At 38.9% G+C, this 16568-nt stretch overlaps 1 pseudogene across 1 annotated transcript in view; it reads right to left on the bottom strand.

Annotated features, from left to right (window-relative positions):
- Nucleotides 1-808: 808 nt before the first annotated feature.
- Nucleotides 809-16568, bottom strand: part of LOC126962216 (zinc finger protein 37A-like) — a 35584-nt pseudogene continuing 19824 nt past the window's right edge. The window contains exons 3-5 of the transcript XR_007728636.1: nt 9521-9647; nt 9114-9209; nt 809-7071 (exon numbers count right to left, since the gene is read on the bottom strand). The product of XR_007728636.1 is annotated as a zinc finger protein 37A-like (transcript). The remainder of the gene's footprint in view (nt 7072-9113; nt 9210-9520; nt 9648-16568) is intronic.

The raw sequence follows: 16568 nt of genomic DNA, 5'->3' as shown, positions 1-16568 counted from the left end.
TTTTCTATATTCCATTGTGTATATGCACCATATTTTATTTATCCATTCATCTGCTGATAGATACTTAGGTTGCTTCCAAATCTTGGCTGTTGTGAGTAGTGCTGCAGTAAACATGGTACAGATATATCTTCAATATGCTGATTTCCTTTCTTTGGAGTATATATCTATCAGTGGAATTGCTGGATTGTATGGTAGCTCTATTTTTAGTTTTTGAGGTACCTACAAACTGTTCTCCATAGTGGTTGTACTACTATACATTTCCACAGTGCACAAGGGTTCCCTTTTCTCCACATCTTCTTCAGCATTTGTTACTACCTGTCTTTTGGACAGAAGACATTTGAACTGGGGTGAGATGATATCTCATTGTAGTTTTGATTTGCATTTCTCTAATGGATCAATGATGTTGAGTACATTTTCATATGCCTGTTTGCCATTTGAATGTCTTCTTTTGAGAAACGTCTATTCAGATTTTTGCCCAGTTTTCAATCAGATTAGATTTTTTTCTATAGAATTGTTATAGCTCTTGATATAGTTATAATTACAGCTTCTGATATAGCTAGTGATATAGTTTGGATATTTGTCCCTGCCTAAATCTTATTTTGAGATGTAATCCTCAGCGTTAAAGGTGAGTCTTGGTGGAAGGTATTTTGGTCAAGGGGGAGGATCCCTCATTAATTGATGCTGTCCTCGAATCCAGGCCCTTATTTCTGCCATGTACATTTTGGAAAACTTTTTCCAGTGTTAAGAATAAATATTGGGAGTTTTACTGAAATATTAAATTTATAGAAACTAGTATTAATAATGAGTCTTTAAACATTGAACTTCACTTTATTTTTAAATTTTTGTGGGTACAAAGTAGGTGTAAATGTTTATAGCGTTTTGATACAGGCATGAAATGTGTATAAACACATCAGGATAAATGGGGTATCCATGACCTCAAGCACCCCTCACAAGACCTGAGTACTCACAAGATCTGGTTAAGTGTGTGGTACCTCCCTCTCCCTCTGTCTTTGCCCCTGCTCCTAGCATGTGAGGAACGTACTCCCCTTTTGCCTTCCATCATGGTAGGAAGCTTCCTGACGCCTCCCTACAAGCTGATCAGATGTTAGCACCATGCTTCCTGTACAGTCTGCAAAACCTTGAGTCAATTAAGCCTCTTCTTTATAAATTACCCAGTCTCAAGTATTTCTTTATAGTATTTCAAGAATGGCCTAATACAGACAGATAGTTTGCAAATATTCTCTCCCATTCTATGGGTTGTCTCTTCACTTTGTTTCCTTTGCAATGCAGAAGCTTTTTAACTTGATGTGATCCCACTTGTCCACTTTTGCTTTGGTTGCCTGTTTGTCAGGTATTACACAAGAAATCTTTGCCAACTCCAATGTCCTGGAGAGATTCCCCAATGTTTTCTTTTAGCTGTTTCATAGTTCGAGGTCTTAGATTTAACTTTTTAATTGATTTTGATTTTTGTATATGGTAAGAGATGGGGGTCTAGTTTCATTCTTCTGCATATGGATATCCAGTTTTCCCTGCACCATTTATTAAAGATATTATCTTTTCCCCAACATATGTTCTTCATACCTTTGTGAAAAGTGAGTTCACCGTAGATGTATGAATTTGTTTCTGGGTTGTCTATTCTGTTCCAATGTGTTTGTTTTTATGCCAGTATCATGCTGTTTTGTATACTGTAGCTCTGTAGAATAATTTGAAGTCAGGTAATATGATTCCTCCATTTTGATTTTTTTGTTTGGTTGTTTTTGCTCAGAATAGATCTGATTATTCTAGGTCTTTTGTGGTTCCCATATCATTTTAGGATTGTGTTTTCTATTTCTTTGAAGAATATTAAAGCTTTCTGGATGTTCCACAGTTTATCCATTAACTTGCTGAATGACATATTTTTTCTTTTTTCCTGAGACAGGGTCTCACTTTGTCTTCCAGACTGGAGTGCAGTGGCATGATCAGAGCTCATTGTAGCCTCAATCTCCCAGGCTCAAGTGATCCTCCCACCTCTCTGCCTCCTGAGTATCTCGGACTACAGTTGCATGCCACCATGCATGGCTAAGTTTTGTATTTTTTTGTAGAGACAGTTTTGCCATGTTACCTAGGCTGGTCTCAAACTCCTGGGCTCAAGCAACCCACCCACCTCGACCTTCTAACATGCTAGAATTACAGGCATGAGCCACTGAACCCAGCCAGAGTATTTTGGTACATGAGATGATTCAGGCTCATCTTGTATTTATCCCAATCTCTGACTAGGAATCATCCCTGGTCCCCTTTTCTGTGGATAGTATTTACAAACTAGTAACTTGGCAGTTGGTGTGCTTACTGTTACTGAGGTGTCACTGTGTTTATGTCCTCTCAGAATGAATCACAAAATACATGTATATGTGTGCACACAACAATTTATTTGTTCCTATATATTTAAAAGATATGAGCTCTATTCAAATCCCACACTCCAGGTTTTCTAGCTTCTCTTCATTCCTATTTTTATAAACACTTTATCTAACAGAGAGAAACCTTGCTGTCATCATTCTCAACATATTTATTTGCTCAATAGTACCAATCTCTCAACAATGCTGCCCATCTCCTCCCCCTGTCCCTTCCACACCTCACCCTCAGCACTCTTGGTGCCAGCAGACAAGAGAACCACGACTCCTCTCATCCCATGAGGCATGTCTAACTCCTCCACTCTGGGGAGGGAAGGCAGAAGAGACATAAAAAGTCAAAGAGGGGAATCAAAAGAAAGAGGAATAGAAGGTCACATTGATTTTTTAAAATAATAAATCATCTTTTGATTGTCCTAATAAACATCTCTTGGTGATGATATAGTTTATGGATATGGCTAGATTTTTCTTTTTCCAATTTTAGGATTTTGCATCTAAATCTATGAGACTTTGGTCTACAGCTTTTTTTTTTTTTTTTTTTTTTTTTTTTTTTTTTTTTTTGGTTTTGGTTTTGGTATCAAAGTTGCACTGGCTCAAAAACTGAATTGGAAAATTTCCATCTTTTTTCTTCTAGAAAAGTTTGTAAAAGCCTGGTATTCTTTATTTCTTAAATATTTGGAATAACTTCAGGGAAGCCCTCTGTCCTAGAGTTTTCTCTCTAAGCAAGTTTTCAAATATTCCACTCAAGTATTGTTTGCAGTTGTGACAAGGCACAATCAATCTCTGATATGACCTTGTTTCCAGGGCTTTTACTGATGGCATGTTCACCAAAGGACAAATCCGCTGAAACTTCCTAAGTTCTAATAATTTCTCCTCCGTATTGCAACATGCAAGGCAACAAAAATTCTACTTGTTTTCTTCTCAAATTAGTTTTTCAGCCTCCTGCCCTATGCAGCATGAGACATCTGGAAAATTATTGAGAAATTATATGTGTTTGAAGCCCCTAGTGTATCCATTTTTTCATTGCAGTCGTTTGTTCTCCTGGTTTCTGGTCCCCCCATGCCTTCCCCTGACCCCCAGGGTATGGCCCTCTTCCTGAACCAAGTTCAGTATTCAGGTTCTTCCCTATAGCCAGAAGTGGAAAGGGTCCCCTGAGCAAACAGCTGCATTATGTGCATGTGCTTTCTGGGATTTACCACTCTCTAGAATTTTGCCCCTTTAGTTCTCTTTGCTTCTATAGCACTAAGTTGCATTTAAATATTTTCTGTAATTTCACAGTTGTCCTCAATTGGTCCATTCTGCTGCCAACTACTATACCTTACCCAATGGGGAAACCTATTTTTGCTTTTTTTTTTTTTTTTTGAAACAGTCTCTGTCACTCAGGCTGGAGTGCAGTGGCATGATCTCATCTCACTGAAACCTCCACCTCCCAGGTTTAAGTGATCCTCCCACCTCAGCCTCTGTAGTAGCTGGGATTACAGGTGTGCACCACCATGCCTGGCTAATTTTTGTATTTTTAGTAGAGACAGGGTTTCATCATGTTGGCCAGGCTGGTCTGGAACTCCTGACCTCAGGTCTTGTCCACCTCAGTCTCCCAAAGTACTAGGATTACAGGTGCGAGCCACCATGCCCAGCCTATTTGTGCTTTTTCAAAATCCCATATTTAAGTTATATCTACATATACATTTTAAAGTTATATCACCTATGAAAGATGTGTTTCAGTATGGAGAAAAATAAGAGTTGGGTACAATAAGTCACTCACAGCAGAATGTCCTGGCTTACGTGTTAGACATCTGCTAGGGCAGAAACCACCAGAAATCTGGACCCACTGTCTTCTACTAATCCTCATAAGTTGCATACAAGGCAAGTTGACTTGCCCCTTTGATCCACCATTCTGAGATGGGTCGCCCAAAATTAGTCCGTCCCAGGATTACTCAAAAATTCTGCTGGTGGGCTCCTGCCCTATGGCCCCAGATTAAGGGTTTTTCTCTTTCTTCCTGGACATACAAGAGCACTCTTGTGGTTCCCTTTGCTAAAAAATCTTCCCTTATTTTACATATGGCTAAGCAATAAACTTTTGAATTACTTATAGCCATTGGCTCCAGAGTGGCATCTTTTCAAGTCTCTTAGAAAATAGTCTTGACAATGAACTAAACCAGATATTAACAAAATAAAATGCTATTTCTCAATAAAAACCTTTTTTCACGTGGTAGTTCATGCCTGTAATCCCAGCACTCTGGGAGGCCAAAGTGGGCGGATCATGAGGTCAGGAGATTGAGATCACAGTGAAACCCTGTCTCTATTAAAAACACAAAAAATTAGCCAGGCGTGGTGGTGGGCACCTGTAGTCCCAGCTACTTGGGAGGCTGAAGCAGGAGAATGGCTTGAACCCGGGAGGCGGAGCTTGCAGCAAGACGAGATTGCGCCACTGCACTCCAGCCTGGGTGACACAGCAAGACTCCATCTCAAAATTTAAAAAAAAGAAAGAAAAAAAGAAAGAAAAAACCTTTTTTCCACATTTTCTTAAATTGCTAGATATCCTGCAAATCAACACCTCTGGTCTATATTAAATTTAGATTTTAACTTAAAACGTCCACACATTGGATACAATTAAAAATACTTTCTCTACTATGTGATGTTCACTGAGAAGGTACTTCTTATTACATATGCTCTATAAAATATAACCTCATAGTAAATTCTTTCCTATAGTTTCCTATAGTTTGTGCATTTTCTCTGGCCTCTTGACTTCACACAGAATGATTTTCCACATTCATTATATCCATGGGGTTTCTGTCTTATATGCGTTCTGTGGTGAACAATTAGGGCTGACTTCTGACGAAAGGCTTTCCCACATTCATTACACCCAAAAGGTTTCTCTCCTGTGTGTCTTTTCAGATGTTCTGTGAAACTGGAGTAGCAGAAAAATGTGTCCCTTCTCAACCTAGGGATGCTGAGCCACATTTAACCCTGTATGAACTCTCTGATGTTTACTGAGGTGTGACATTGAGCAAAATGTTTCCTATATTCAATCACCAATAATTTTTTTCCACTTTCAGTTTTATAATATAATGTATGGTCCAAATTCCAGAATAATGTTTTCCTGCATTCCATTATCTTCACATTGTTTTTTCCCTCTTTAAGTTTTCTTCTATACTGTAAGAATTGACTTCAGGGCAAGGGTGTTCTCATTATCATTATATTAACAGATTTCTCTCACTCTTTATGTTCTCTGTTCTACAAAGTTCTGACTTCACCCAGAGTAATTTCCCTCACTTACTACAACTCTAGGGTTTCACCCCAAGTGTGTTCTCTGACGTACAGTTAGTTTTGACTTAATATGGAATGATTTTCCACAAACATTACATTCATAGGGTTTCTCCCCTGTGTGTGTGCTACGATGTGCAATGAGTTTTGACTTCACACAGAATGATTTTCCACATTCATTACATTCGTAGGGTTTCTGTCTTATATGAGTTCTCTGGGGAACAATTAGGGTCGACTTTGATAGAAGGTTTTCCCACATTCATTACATCTGAAAGGTTTCTCCCCTGTATGTCTTCTCAGATGTTCTGTGAAACTTGAGTAGTAGCAGAAAAATTCTCCACACTGAATACATTTATAAGGTTTCTCACCTGTGTGAGTTCTTAGATGTTTAGTAAGGGTTGACTTCTCAGAGAATGACCTCCCATATTCATTACATTCATAAGGTTTTTCTCCTGTGTGAATTCTTTGATGTTCAATGAGGTCTGATTTCTGAGAAAGGCTTTCCCACATGCATAGCATTCATAGGGCTTCTCCCCTGTGTTTTCTGATGCACTGTAAGGACTGACTTAAATGAGAAGGCTTTCCCACATTCATGACATTCATATGGTTTCTCCTCTGTGTGTGTTCTCTGATGTTGAGTAAGGGCTGACTTTTCACTGAAGGATTTCCCACATTCTAGACATCTCTAAGATCTCTCCCCTGTGTGAGTTCTTTGATGTTTAATGAGGTCTGAATTCTTACAGAAGGTCTTCTCACATTCATGACATTCATAGGGTTTTCCCCGTGTGTGTTTTCTGATGTCTCGTGTGAGCTGACTTCTGGGTGAAGGTTTTTCCATATTCATGACATTCATAAGGCTTTTCTCCTGTATATGTTCTATGTTGTAAATGAAGGACTAATTTTTCACTGAAAAAGGTTCCACATTCATTATATTTAATAATATTGTAAATTGAGTGGGTTCTCTGAATTGGAGTGGGATTTAACCTCTGGCTGAATGGGTAAACACTCTGATGTTCAAGGAGATTGATTCCTCAAAGATATTTTCTCCACATTCTTTGCATTCATAGTGGTTCTCTTTTGGATGTGTTTGCTGATGAGTAATGAAAAATGAAATACCACAGGTTTTCCCATGTTCCGTATATTTGCAGGTTTTCTGTCCTGTGTAAGCTCTCTAATATACAAGGAAGAGTGAATTCTCAGTGAAAGCTTTCCCATATTTATTATATTCAAAAGGTTGCTCCCAATTTTTAATTTTCTGATGCCAAATGAGGCATTCAGCCAGAAGCCATTCCCATTTTTATTATATTCATAAGATTCCTCTTCAAAATGAATTATTTCATGCTTTCATCACAGAAACATTTTCCACCTTTGTTAAACTCATTGAATTTCATTCTTGAATAGTTTCTACTAGTATTAATTAATTCTGAAATATAGAGTGACAAGAAAGATTAGTTGACAAGGATATGTAAGATAAATAAAGTTAGCATTATGTTTGAAGGCTTAGTTCAGGCCATTATCTCCTCACACCTATATTATGACAACAATGTTCACACTTCCAGTCTTATACCTCTTTTCAACTCAACACAGCAGCAACAAATCAAATTTCTAAAATTTCTAATTCATAGATAGTCCTATAATCCAGACTCCAATTCTGTGTGTTGTTGTTGTTGCTGCTGTTGATGTTGTTGTTGTTTTGGAGACAGAGTCTTGCTCTGTCACCCAGGCTGGAGCGTAGTGACATGATCTTGGCTCATTGCAACCTCTACTCCCTGGGTTCAAGTGATTCTCATGCCTCAACCTCCCAAGCAGTTGGGACTACAGGTGTGCACCACCATGTTCAGCTAGTTTTTATGTTTTTAGTAGAGACAGGATTTTGCCATGTTAGCCAGGCTGGTCTCGAACTCCTGGCCTCAAGCAATTCACCCACATTGAACTTCCAAAGTACTAGGATTACAGACATGAGCCACTGCACCTGGATTAATTGTTTTTCTAGCTCTGATTCACTAGGAATAAAAGTATGCAACAATAAGAGTGAAATCAATGAGTGAACAAGCCATCCTTGCCAGAGGATCAGGCTTATGGTTCTATTCCGGCTGTGGGATTTGCCCTTTATTCCATCAACTGTACTACACTATATTGAGTCCAAGGTCCCAAGAACAAACACTTTAACCAAGCCATTCTTTTACAAGTCTAGAATGAGTATATTTCACTCTAGGTAAGTTTCGCTGTTTGTCCCTCATAAATTGCTCATTCCCATCATAATCTTATACTGATTGCTTTTTCATTGTCAGCTTACAGTCTAACAGTGTTTTTAAAAAGTTGCCCTCCCAAATTTTCCCACCACTTCCAGGTTCATTTACTAAAAAAGATGAAAGGACTGTTTGTATAATTCATTCAAGCACAAACATCAGCTGGATTGCTATTAAAATATTCTTTGTTAAACACTGAATTTTAAAATATTCCATGCAGTTCTGTTTTCGTTCACCAACTATGTCCCCGGCAGCCATTACTTTATCTATGATTTTCTCTCAGTGCCCTACATAGATATTTAATCATTGGTACTTAAAAAATAATGTTTATCAGTATTACCTAGAGAGCTTTTCCAAACACAAATTTTTTCAGGCTTCACGCTGAAATCGTTACTCTTTGAACATTTAATTTTAATTTTAATTGCTTTTTATATTTTAGTGACAGAATCGCTCTGTCACCCAGGCTGCAGTGCAATGGCACAAACACAGCTCACTGCAGCCTCTTCCCAGGCTAAAGCAAGACTCTCACCTCAGTTCCCCAGTAGCTGAGATCACAAAAATTAGCCAGGCATGGGATCACAGGTGTGTGCCACCATGCCTGGCTAATTTTTTAATTTTTCATAGAGATGGGGTCTCCCTGTGTTGCCCAAGCTAGTCTCAAATTCCTGGGCTCAAGCGATCCTCCCATCTCAGCCTCCCAAAGTGCTGGGATTACAGGCATGAATCACAGGGCCCAGGCTATTTTAAAATAATTCTGTAAAAAATGGTGAATATGGTAGAATGCTAATGAAAGTGCAACTCAAAAAAGCATGTATAGAAAAATATATTTAATATTTTGTAGAAGGAGGGATGGTCTTTACTAGGAAGAGTACACTAGGTAGCTTTCTGGGGGTATTGAAAAATCACTCTATATTCATCTCAATGATGGGTATATGAGTGTTATATATATATATATATATATATATATATAAAATTTATTAAGCTGTGACAACTATATAATTTATACTACAATTAAAAAAACAAGAAGTGTGTAGGGAAGTGATACTGGGAGATGCTGGGTGATTCAGAGCCACTGGATATTTGGGTCATGTCAACATGCTACTTCCAAAGGTCTGGAGCCTCTAAAATATGATTCCTGGAGAACATTTCAATGGTCTTGTTATCTGAACTTACCCTTTGGAATATACCTACATCCATCTGGCACTTACTAACTCACCCAGATGACTCTGTAATGGAAATTTCTCCTCTAATATCCATGGCTCCTCGCCTTTCTCCAACTTCAGGATCACTTCTGGTTTAGGAATGCAATACCCTGTGAATGAGAATTATATTACTTGGGACAAACTGGGTGGGCTTCCCTGAAGGAGGAAGACAGTATACACCAAACAGTGTACACACACACACACACACACATACACACACACACACACACACCCCATTTAATACTGTTATGGGGGCAGAGAAAAAACATTCTTTCTGGCATCCAAAAGGGATACATTGTCCTTGACCTCTGAACCTCAAACCTAACTATTATTTATATTATATACAAAATTTCCACAAGTTTCTATTGATAAGAAAGGACATACATTCTGGTCTTCTACATGGGAAACAATTCCTACCTACCTACTGAGACAAAGTGGCTGTAGTTCTCCAGCATCACATCCCTGGACAGGGTCGTCTGAGCAGGGTCCAGATGCTGCCACTCCTCTTGAGTGAAGCCCACAGTCACATCCTTAAATGACACTGATCCCTGGAAAATAACAGTTCTGCTCAGTCTGAAGTGATAAGAATCAGCTGACGTGAAAAAAAGATGTTTAGGGACTAATTCTTACCATTTTTATTATTGAAAATTAAATAGAAAATGTTATAAAGGGCCTCCATGATATATGTTGCTTTATGTTACACATTGTGGATAAAAAATCAAGAGAAATATCCTGTTGGTGCATTAATTTATTACTTAATGCAAAAATATTTAGTGCCTACATGTGCCTAGAGCTTTCCTAGTTTCTGAGTATTCCAATTTGAATACAAAAGTCTTCCTTACAAAAGAGGAACATATCTTCTCATAAGAAAACATACATAGACAGATCTACCACAGGATTAAAGGACTCACTACACAGATATGTGCAACACAGATGGATCATAAAAGTGTTCTGCGTAAATTCATGTGAGAGTGTGTCAACATATTAGATTTCACTGAAGTGATAAAACTTTAGTTCCTTTGTAAACATGTAAAACTCAATAAAAGTTTAAAAACCATAAAAAAAAAAAAAAAAAAAAAAAGAAGATGGTCGAATAGGAACAGCTCCAGCATCCAGCTCCCAGCATGAGCGACACAGAAGACAGGTGATTTCTGCATTTTCAACTGAGGTACTGGGTTCATCTCATTAGGGCGTGTTGGAGACTTGGTGCTGGTCAGTGGGTGCAGCCCAACCAGCGAGAGCTGAAGCAGGGCGAGACATAGCCTCACCTGGGAAGCTCAAGGGGGAAGGGAATTCCTTTTCCTAGTCAAGGGAAACTGAGACACATAACACCTGGAAAATCGGGTAACTCCTACCCTAATACTGTGCTTTACCAAGGGTCTTAGCAAACAGCACAGCAGGAGACTATATCCAACGCCTGGCACAGAGGGTCCCACACCCACGGAGCCTACCTCATTGCTAGCATAGCAGTCTGAGATCTAACTGCAAGGCCGCAGAGAGGCTGGGGGAGGGGCACCTGCCATTGCTGAGGTTTAAGTAGGTAAACAAAGCCGCTGGGAAGCTCGAACTGGGTGGAGCCCACCACAGCGTAAGGAGGCCTGGCTGTCTCTGTAGACTCCACCTCTGGGGACAGGGTATAGCTAAACAAAAAGCAGCAGAAACCTCTGCAGATGTAAATGTCCCTGTCTGAAAGCTTTGAAGAGAGCAGTAGTTCTCCCAGCAGGGAGGTTGAAATCTGAGAACGGAAAGACTGCCTGATCAAGTGGGTCCCTGACCCTTGAGTAACTTAACTGAGAGACATCCCCCACAAGGTGCAGACTGACACCTCACACCTTGTACGGCTGGGTACAACTCTGAGACAAAGCTTCCAGAGCAAGAATCAGGCAGCAACACTTGCTGTTTGGCAATATTCTATCTTCTGCCGCCTCTTGCTGGATACTCAGCCAAACAGGGTCTGGAGTGGACCTCAAGCAAAATCCAACAGACCTGCAGCTGAGGGTCCTGGCTGTTAGAAGGAAAACTAACAAACAGAAAGGACACCCACACCAAAACCTCATCAGTACATCATCATCATCAAAGACCAAAGGCAGATAAAACCACAAAGATGGGGGAAAAGCAGGGCAGAAAAGCTGTAAATTCAAAAAATTAGAGTGCATCTCCCCCTCCAAAGGAATGCAGCTCATCACCAGCAACAGAACAAAGCTGGATCGAGAATGACTTTCACGAGTTGAGAGAAGAAGGCTTGAGTCAATGAAATTTCTCAGAGCTAAAGGAGGAACAATGACCTAGCACAAAAAATTAAAAACCTTTTAAAAAGAATAGAAGAATGGATAACTAGAATAACCAATGCAGAGAAGTCCATAAACAAAGTGATAGAGATGAAAACCATGACATGAGAACTACATGACAAATGCACAAGCTTCAGTAACCAACTCGATCAACTGGAGGAAAGATTATCAGTAATTGAAGACCAAATGAATGAAATGATGCGAGAAAAGAAGTTTAGAGAAAAAAGAGTAAAAAGAAATGAACAAAGCCTCCAAGAAATATGGGATTATGTGAAATGACCAAATCTACATCTGATTGGTGTGCCTGAAAGAGACGGGGACAATGTAACCAAGTTGGAAAACACCCTGCAGGATATTATCCAGGAGAACTTCCCCAACCTAGCAATGCAGGCCAACATTCAAATTCGGGAATTACAGAGAACGCCACAAAGATACTCCTCGAGAAGAGCAACTCCAAGACACATAATTGTCAGATTCACCAAAGTTGAAATGAAGGAAAAAATGTTAAGGGCAGCTAGAGAGAAAGGTCGGGTTACACACAAAGGGAAGCCCATCAGACTACAAGCAGATCTCTTGGCAGAAACTCTACAAACCAGAAGAGAGTGGGGGCCAATATTCAACATTCTTAAAGAAAAGAGTTTTCAACCCAGAATTTCATATCCAGCCAAACTAAGTTTCATAAGTGAAGGAGAAACAAAATCATTTAGAGACAAGCAAATGCTTAGAGATTTTGTCACCACCAGGCCTGCCCTACAAGAGATCCTGAAGGAAGCACTAAACATGGAAAGAACAACTGATAACAGCCACTGCAAACTGATAACGGCCACTGCAAAGACATGCCAAATGAAAAGACCATCACTGTTAGGAAGAAACTGCATCAACTAATGAGCAAAATAACAAGCTAATATCATAATGACAGGATCAAGTTCACACATAACAATATTAACCTTAAATGTAAATGGGCTAAATGGTCCAACTAAAAGACACAGACTGGCAAATTGGATAAAGAGTTAAGACCCATCAGTTTGCTGTATTCAGGAGACCCATTTCAATTGCAGAGACACACATAGGCTCAAAATAAAGGGATGGAGGAAGATCTACAAAGCAAATGGAAAACAAAAAAAGGCAGGGGTTACAATCCTAGTCTCTGATAAAACAGACTTTAAACCATCAAAGATCAAAAGAGACAAAGAAGGCCATTACATAATGGTAAAGGGATCAATTCAACAGGAAGAGCTAACTATCCTAAATATATATGCACCCAATACAGGAGCACCCAGATTCATAAAGCAAGTCCTTAGAGACTTACAAAGAGACTTAGACTCCCATACAATAATAATGGGAGACTTTAACACCCCACTGTCAACATTAGACAGATCAATGAGACAGAAAGTTAGCAAGGATATCCAGGAATTGAACTCAACTCTGCACCAAGCATACCTAATAGACATCTACAGAACTCTCCACCACAAATCCACAGATTATACATTCTTCTCAGCACCACATCACACTTAATCCAAAATTGACCACATAGGTGGAAGTAAAGCACTCCTCAGCAAATATAAAAGAACAGAAATTATAACAAACTGTCTCTCAGACCACAGTGCAATCAAACTAGAACTCAGGACTAAGAAACTCAATCAAAATTGCTCAACTACATGGAAACTGAACAACCTGCTCCTGAATGACTACTGGGTACACAACAAAATGAAGGCAGAAATAAAGATGTTCTTTGAAACCAATGAGAACAAAGATACAACATACCAGAATCTCTGGGACACGTTTAAAGCAGTGTGTAGAGGGAAATTTGTAGCACTAAATGCCCACAAGAGAAAGCAGGAAAGATCAAAAAATGACACCCTAACATCACAATTAAAAGAACTAGAGAAGCAAGAGCAAACACATTCAAAAGCTGGCAGAAGGCAAGAAATAACTAAGATCAGAGCAGAATTGAAAGAGATAGAGACACAGAAAACCCTTCAAAAAAATCAATGAATCCAGGAGTTGGTTTTTTGAAAACATCAACAAAATTGATAGACCACTAGCAAGAGTAATAAAGAAGAGAGAAGAATCAAATAGACACAATAAAAAATGGTAAAGGGGATATCACTGACCCTACAGAAATACAAACTACCATCAGAGAATATTATAAACACCTCTACACAAATAAACTAAAAACCTAGAAGAAATGGATAAATTCCTGGACACATACACTCTCCCAAGAATAAACCAGGAAGAAGTTGAATCCCTGAATAGACCAATAGCAGGCTCTGATATTGAGGCAACAATTAATAGCCTACCAACCAAAAAAAGTCCAGTACCAGATGGATTCACAGCCAAATTCTACCAGAGGTACAAGGAGGGGGTGGTACCATTCCTTCTGAAACTATTCCAATCAACGGAAAAAGAGGGAATCCTCCCTAACTCATTTTATGAGGCCAACATCATCCTGATACCAAAGCATGGCAGAGACACAATAAAAAGAGAGAATTTTAGACCAATATCCCTGATGAACATCGATGCAAAAATCCTCAGTAAAATACTGGCAAATTGAATCCAGCAGCACATCAAAAAGCTTATCCACCATGATCAAGTGGGCTTCATCGCTAGGGTGCAAGGCTGGTTCAACATACGCAAATCAATAAACATAATCCAGCATATAAACAGAACCAAAGACAAAAACCACATGATTATCTCAATAGATGCAGAAAAGGCCTTTGACAAAATTCAACAGCCCTTCATGCTAAAAACTCTCAATAAATTCGGTATTGATGGAACATATCTCAAAATAATAAGAGCTATTTATGAAAAACCCACAGCCAATATCATACTGAATGGGCACAAACTGGAAAAATTCTCCTTGAAAACTGGCACAAGACAGGGATGCCCTCTCTCACCACTCCTATTCAACACAGTGTTGGAAGTTCTGGCTAGGGCAATTAGGCAAGAGAAAGAAATACAGGGTATTCAATTAGGAAAAGAAGTCATATTGTCCCAGTTTGCAGATGACATGATTGTATATTTAGAAAACCCTATCATCTCAGCCCAAAATCTCCTTAAGTTGATAAGCAACTTCAGCAAAGTCTCAGGATACAAAATCAATGTGCAAAAATCAAAAGCATTCTTATACACCAATAACAGACAAACAGAGAGCAAAATCATGAATGAACTTCCATTCACAATTGCTTCAAAGAGAAGAAAATGCCTAGGAATCCAGCTTACAGGGGATGTGAAGGACCTCTTCAAGAAAAACTACAAACCACTGCTCAGTGAAATAAAAGAGGACACAAACAAATGGAAGAACACACCATGCTCATGGATAGGAAGAATCAATATCGTGAAAATGGCCATACTGCCCAAGGTAATTTATAGATTCAATGCCATCCCCTTTAAGTTACCAATGACTTTCTTCCCAGAATTGGAAAAAAACTGCTTTAAAGTTCATATGGAACCAAAAAAGACCCCACATTGCCAAGACAATCCTAAGTCAAAAGAACTAAGCTGGAGGCATCACGCTACCTGACTTCAAACTATACTACAAGACTACAGTAACCAAAACAGCATGGTACTAATACGAAAACAGAGATATAGACCATGGAACAGAACAGAGCCCTCAGAAATAATACCACACATCTACGGCCATCTGATCTTTGACAAATCTCAGAAAAACAAGAAATGGGGAAAGGATTCCCTATTTAATAAATGGTGCTGGGAAAATCGGCTAGCCATAATTAGAAAGCTGAAACTGGATCCTTTCCTTACTCCTTATATGAAAATTAATTCAAGATGGATTAGAGACTTAAATGTTAGACCTGAAACCATAAAAACCCTAGAAGAAAATCTAGGTAAAACCATTCAGGACATAGGCATGGGCAAGGACTTCATGTCTAAAACACCAAAAGCAACAGCAACAAAAGCCAAAATTCACAAATGGGATCTAATTAAACTAAAGAGCTTCTGTACAGCAAAAGAAACTACCACCAGAATCAACAGGCAACCTACAGAATGGGAGAAAATTTTTGCAATGTACTCATCTGACAAAGGGCTAATATCCAGAACCTACAAAGAACTCAAACAAATTTACAAGAAAAAAACAAACAACCCCATTGAAAAGTGGTCAAAGGATATGAACAGACATTTCTCAAAAGAAGACATTTATACGGCCAACAGACACAAGAAAAAATGCTCATCATCACTGGCCATCAGAGAAATGCAAATCAAAACCACAATGAGATAGCATCTCACACCAGTTAGAATGGCAATCATTAAAAGTCAGGAAACAACAGGTGCTGGAGAGGATGTGGAGAAACAGGAACACTTCTACACTGTTGTTGGGACTGTAAACTAGTTCAACCAATGTGGAAAACAGTGTGGCGATTCCTCAAGGATCTAGAACTAGAAATACTATTTGACCCAGCCATTCCATTACTGGGTATATACCCAAAGGATTATAAATCATGTTGCTATAAAGACACATGCACACGTATGTTTACTGTGGCACTATTCACAATAGCAAAGACTTGGAATCAACCCAAATGTCCATCAGTGACAGACTGGATTAAGAAAATGTGGTACATATACACCATGGAATACTATGCAGCCATAAAAAAGGATGAGTTCGTGTCCTTTGTAGGGACATGAATGCAGCTGGAAACCATCATTCTCAGCAAACTATCGCAAGAACAGAAAACTAAACACCACATGTTCTCACTCATAGGTTGGAATTGAACAATGAGACCACTTGGACACAGGAAGGGGAACATCACACACCAGGGCCTATTGTGGGGAGGGGGGAAGGGGTGGGATATCATTAGGAGATATACCTAATGTAAATGAGGAGTTAATGTGTGCAGCACACCAACATGGCACATTTATACATGTGTAACAAACTTGCACGTTGTGCACATGTACCCTAGAACTTAAATTGAAAAAAAAAAAATGGTTAAAAACCTTAAAAAATATGTGGCAAGTCAATGGACTTGCTTAACAAGATAAGAGCATGTCTTACCTGCGATGAGGTAAAGGTTGCAGAGGCATGGGAGATGAGGGAGACTAGGAAATACTTTTGGCTTTAATCCTGTTAGTGTTCTCCAAATATTTATCACTCAACTGATCCATAAAAATGTTTAGCAACTACTAATTTTATTTATATTTATTTATAAAGTAAAATACAATCAATCC

The sequence above is a fragment of the Macaca thibetana genome, chromosome 9 (assembly GCF_024542745.1).
Source record: "Macaca thibetana thibetana isolate TM-01 chromosome 9, ASM2454274v1, whole genome shotgun sequence".
Lineage (NCBI taxonomy): Eukaryota > Metazoa > Chordata > Mammalia > Primates > Cercopithecidae > Macaca > Macaca thibetana.
This window is presented reverse-complemented; position numbering and strand designations above follow the sequence as displayed.